A 6,034-nucleotide genomic window follows, 5' to 3' on the forward strand; every position below is an offset into this window, starting at 1 on the left:
TCCAACAGTGGGGTTTCGCTGCTCATTTAGCAAAAAAACCCCGTTAGCCATCACCTGCAGATCTTGTTTGCTGTGTTCTTCCACACTGCTTCTCTAACGCTGTATTGTGCCTCAGCCTTTCAACCAGGTAGCTTGTAGGGCTGAGTTTCTGAATGGCAGCTGCATACTGGGTGTTCTTCAGGGAGATTTAAGGGTACCTTTGCAACCCTTAATCGTGGCTGAAAGACAGAACTGGTTCCTGTGTGCTTCTTTAAAGTGTCATACAGATTAAGAGTGGTTCTGATTTTTCATTCACTTGCTTCCCGTCAGAAGTCCTGCACAAATATTTTTTATTCCTTTACATTGAGATCAAATCCGTGAGGAAATGCTTGCTTCATGCACAATGCTCAATTCACCCTAATTTCAAATGATGTAGCCCCTTCCCTGCATTTCACTAGCTGCAGCCTCATGCAGTTAGAAGACTCTTTACCAGAGCAAGACAAGGAAGCATGCACACACAAACACAAATATGTGGAAACTTTAAAGGATTTTGTAGAACCTGGTATGTTAAAAAAAAAAAAAAAAAAAAAAAGTACATCTGAAAATCTAAATTATTATTATAGATTCATTTGATAGATGAGCAAACCAAATACACAGGAAGAAAATGACCCCACAACACAGACTGTACTGAGACAACATTAGCAAGAACAGAATTCTAGTTTCCTGACCCACTCCTCTCACCGAGAGATCAGGAAATCCCAGGGTTAGATACCTATGATTCATTGTACAGATACAAGCCTTTTGAATTAAATCTTTCTTAGTTTACATCAACAAGTTCAACTTTGAATTACTACCCTGAGGGATATAGGTTTAGGTTTGGAAGTATCTGCTTGCATTAGTTCAAGTCAGGGCTGTCTGGGAAACAACATGAAAACCAAGAGAAAAAGCATCCTCTACTCATTAGTCCCAGCTGTAGGGTAGGTGTGGGAACTCTTGTGGACTAGTGGGCTTCAAAGCCATCACTTTCCTTCTATTCAGACTCCACCAGCTCACAGTCTCTCCACGATCATTGCCTTAGAGTGGACAAGAAAAGAAGTGGGTTCAATTACAGCCCAATTTCAATTCCAAACACAGTAACTCCCCTAGAGAACTGTATCACACTAGAATTAGCCTATGAAAAACTCCAGGAGCTTGTTCTCTTTCCCATCAAAATTAAACCTCTTTACCCTGAATTCCTGTCCTGAATCGCTTCATTATTTTTACCATTTTTGCTTTGCATCCACTTATTTCTCTGCCCGTCATGCCCAGATGCACGAGCTGCTCTAGCGTAGGCATAAAATGTCATTGGTGGTAGCCTGCCAGTGAGGCAGGATAGAGTGGGTCTTTAACGTCGTTCCTGGGACACTTCTAGAGACAAAATGGTATTTCATGGCTCTTTTTCCTGACGTTACCCACAAGCCTATGGATTGTCATGATTTTTCAGTAACGCCGTTGCCCACTAGCAAGTAAACTGAGACCCCAATTGCTCATTCCCTAGAAAAATTAACAGTTCTCCTCGGTGAGCTGTCCTTACTTGAGTTCAGACCAGTCACGGAGAGATAAAAGACTTGTATCCCTCTGCTAATAATTCTGTTCACCTCAGTCATCAATATCTTAATACCTCCTAAAGAAGCAGAGAACTGCCTCTTGCAACAGCAGATTGGAGCTAATGAAAAGCTTATTTGTCTCAGAGATGGGAAGAAATTAAAAAGGTTAAGCAAGCAACAACTGAAAATGTAATTGTATTTATAATGAAAATAATCATATTAGCAATTGTACCTTGCACTGTTTTTTTTACATTTCATATTGTCGACTTGTACCTACACTTTAATCAGATTAATGATATCATCTACATATTGTAAATGCCAAAAAGACTTCAATAAAATAGTCCCAGAGGACCTAATTGGGGGGGAGGGAAAAAAAAAAAAAGAGAGAGACACCGTTCATAGAACTATCAGAATCCACTAAGGCACAAATGGAAATGTACACTCAAGAGAGAAGCAAGGCAAATGAGTTGAGAAAACCAATTCTTTTACAGGGAGCAATAAAATTTTTAATGAACTGCAAATTAAGCATTTCTAATCTTCTGCAGCCTTTGATGTCAAAGAGATCAGGTTCTAAAATCGTGTCTGCTTTGCGTTACAGACACAAACGGCCCCTTCGAACAGAGCTAGTGCCCGGGCTGCGCCTGCTGCTGCGCTGCCTCCACGGAAAGCCAGGCTGTTCTCCCGCGGGGACAGAGGCTTGATCTGAGTAACTGAAGAGGCGTTTGCTTGAAGGTAGAAGCAAATCCGAGTGAATTACATGAGCGGAATGAGGGAGCACTGGTACAGGAAGCAGCAGAATGAAAGAGAAGGCCAAAGTGTCCAGGGCTTTTGGTAAGAGAGGAGGAGAGCTTCCATGCCTAGAAACATTGGATTTATTGAAATGAATCCAATCACTTGAGGGCAAATGGGAGTTTTAAATTACATTTCTGCATCTGTCCCCCTAACGTTTCAAATGGCTTTTCAAAGGGAATGGGATGACTTTGAATTTTCTTCCCAAAATAATTTAGTGTCAGATTAGCTACTGGCTGCATATGAAATTCAAGATAAGGAGGTCCGTTTCTGGTGGAGTCCTGTCTGTAGCAGCAAGTGCAATTCCTGGAAAGTAGTGCTTTATTAGAATGATAGCGCTGGGAAAGTTGGCTTTTTGCTGACAGAAGCAGAAAAAAATATGTTTCATGCCTCCAAACTTTAAAACAAGGAAAATGTAAAGCTCCTTCTGCCTTTGTTGTTAAAAACATCACGTCAAATTCATAATAATCCATTTTAGTTTATGCTTCTTACATTACTAAAAGGAAATAGTACTTCTAAGCTTTATCACATGGGAGCTTGCATGAAAGAGCCATCTGACTTTGCCAGAACAGCATCTGCTGTCTCCCCTGCATAATGCATTCAGCTCAGATGCATGTTGCGCTTTCCCCCGGCAGTTAACATGGGCAACAGTGTGTTTATGCAAGTTTGACCTTTCTGTTCTTCCTTGTCTCGGTTCTGTTTGCGTGAGCACTGTGAGCTGATAAAGAGAAGTACATTTTTAAGGTCTCTCTACTTCGAAAAGCCTTGAAAAGAAGACACCTCTTTCTCTGACAAGAAGCTGTTAAAGGTTCACCAGACATTACTTCCCAGCACAATCATGAAACAACAGTTAACGCCCTTCGTTTGCTGAAGCAAGTAGCTTATGGCTCTGCCACATCTTAGCATCATATTTCCCATAAGATTTACATCCATTGAGAAAAATTCTGTCATTTACCAGAAAGATTCTGGGGAAAAAGCTCATAGGTTGATCTGTAACACAAGGATCTAAAAACTGCTTAATTGGGAAACTACGTCTGCACTGGGAAATACATCTGTAGTGTGGCAAATGGGCTTCAAAAGTTGTGACCTGTTGTGGGATCGTGTATTAAACTTAATAAGTTGTACTAAATTGTAGTGGCCAAAATAATTCACATGTCACAATGTTCTTCTTCCTTTCTGCAGGGCAGGGGCTGTTTATTTCCTGTAAATTCTTTTTTTCTTCTTACATTAATACATACCGATACAATAACACATACTTTTATTCAAGCTCTTACTTCATAATAAGCAAGTCAGCAACTGGACAGCCATCACCCTCTCTCCCACAAACAGTCCCATCCACCTTAGCACAGCCGGGCAGTTTCTTACCTCTCTCCCAAGGCCTGTTTCTACTCAAAGCCCTGCTGCTTCTCCAGGCCAGCACAGAGCTGGTGCTTCCCCGAGTCAGCGCAGGACTGACCAGCACTTCCCCGAGTCAGCGCAGGACTGACCAGCACTTCCCCGAGTCAGCACAGGACTGACCAGCACTTCCCCGAGTCAGCGCAGGACTGACCAGCACTTCCCCGAGTCAGCACAGGACTGACCAGCACTTCCCCGAGTCAGCTCAGGACTGACCAGCGCTTCCCCGGGCCAGCGCAAAGCTCCCCAAGGATTGCCCCTGAGCAGAGCTCTCCGGCGCAGAGCTGCCCCGCTGACGTCCATTTGGCTCCTCAGTACTGAATTTCCCCCCGCTGCGCGGGGCTGACACCCCCACGGGACTGGAGAGCTGTTTCTACCAGAAAACTTGACTAATAGCACCTCGGTTTCTGGCCTGTGTCCTGTGCTTTCTGCTCGGTTCATGTCAGCTGTGGATTGTGGTCGGGGTGGCATCTCTAGCATTAATGCTGCATTTGTTGCACAAAATGGTAGTGTTTAAAGTGAGACAAGGGGCTGAAGAAAAGAGAAGACAGTCTCACAGTTTGAAAGAATAGAGGCTGCTCTGGAGAAGTGCATTTTAACTCTGTCAAAAAACCTGTCATGTATCGTTGGGCAACTAATGAAAACCAATACTTTTCAGAGGTGCTTATTAAAGTGCATTTCATGCTTTGTGTAAGGGATATCTGGGTCTGGTTTGCAGAAGGGCTACTTGAAAAGATGCTAATCAGAACTGTTCAGCAAGCAAATGCATTAGTATAAATGGCTAACAACTAATTTATGTCTTCGAAATTGATATAAAACAAACCTACCTCTGCATCTTTTAGTATTGCATATTCATCCTATTCTTCAGTTCCTCCTGTGTAAAACGGGAAGAAGAATATCTCGCAGAGGTGTTGTGAAGATAAGGCATCAGTTTATGTTAAGTGCTCAGATTCCATAGTAAAAAAAAACATAAACAGAAGCCTCTGAGAGCATTAGTAAATCTTCCATCTACAGAGAGTCAGAGTGGCGCAGCAAATAAAGCACCGAGGCCACACAATGAATGAGAAAGATGTAAAAAATGTTAAATCACTGGCCAGAGAGTGGGTGCAGGGCGTGAACCAAGAGCAGGGAACCAGGCAGGAATCTGGTGGAAGAATAAAGCAAATTGATAAGTTAAATGGATGAAGTGATAATTTTGATCCTCCCTAACTTCTTAGAAAATTAATTTCATATTATTTTCTTTGCTCTATCATAATAATGTCAGCAGTGCTATTTTCTGATGGAGTTCCACAGATTTGCTTTGTACAAGAAACACATTCGCTGCAAGCACTTTTTATCAAAAGGGACAAAGACAGTATAATAACAAAGTTAGAGTCAACAAATGCTGTAATTATACTGCACTTCAGCAGTAATAAATCCCTCCTAGAAACACTTCAGCATATATATTTTATTTTATTAACGCATGAATTTTGTGTTCTTGCAGCATTCCACTCACCAGGTTTTCTTTGTTAATGGAGAGTGTGAATAGAAAAAAAAAAAAAAAAGATAAAAAAGCACAGTTGAATTATTCACGGTAATGATTTCACACCTAAACATTATGTGAAAACCACTAACTATGATGTTAAAATAAAAGGTAGCTTGACTTACTAGGTGATTCTGAGAATGTTTCACTTGTGAAAATGTATTGATGCAATATAACTGAATATTGCAAAGTTTAATTCCAATTTTGTTTGGGGGGATGAAATACTCCCAAGGTCTCGGGTGCTGGAAAGCATTGGCAGGCAGTGGGGTTGTGTCTGTATTCCCTTAGGGACACGTGAACAGCTGTATAGAGATCCTTGAAAGAGAAGGCAGCCTAATGTCAGGCTGTAATCTGAATGTCCCCTGGATAACCGGGGGAAAGCTACAAATCCAAGAAAAGAACTGGAAAGCACTAGCTCAGGAGCCCCGGTGCCAGGTAGCAATTTAAAGGACGTGCGCTTAAAATCCAGTCCGGGGCCCAGCCTCACAAGCACACGGCACACTTGAAAATGCATCAAACCAAAGGTCAATTTTAGCACAAGAATGTCAAATTCACATGAATGATCTCAATAACATCCATGAAAAAGTTAATTCTAGTTCTCGCTGCGGATGGGAGCTTAAAAGATGATGGTTTATAGTGTGCTGTCACCTCTGGAGACGCTGCCTGTACAGATGGGGGAGCATTCTGTGCTTTTGCCATGCTTGTTGAGGCTCCCCAGTCTCATTTAACACATGTTCTACAGAAAGAGACTGCTAGTGGTGGC

Source organism: Athene noctua, chromosome 21, assembly GCF_965140245.1.
Source record: "Athene noctua chromosome 21, bAthNoc1.hap1.1, whole genome shotgun sequence".
NCBI lineage: Eukaryota > Metazoa > Chordata > Aves > Strigiformes > Strigidae > Athene > Athene noctua.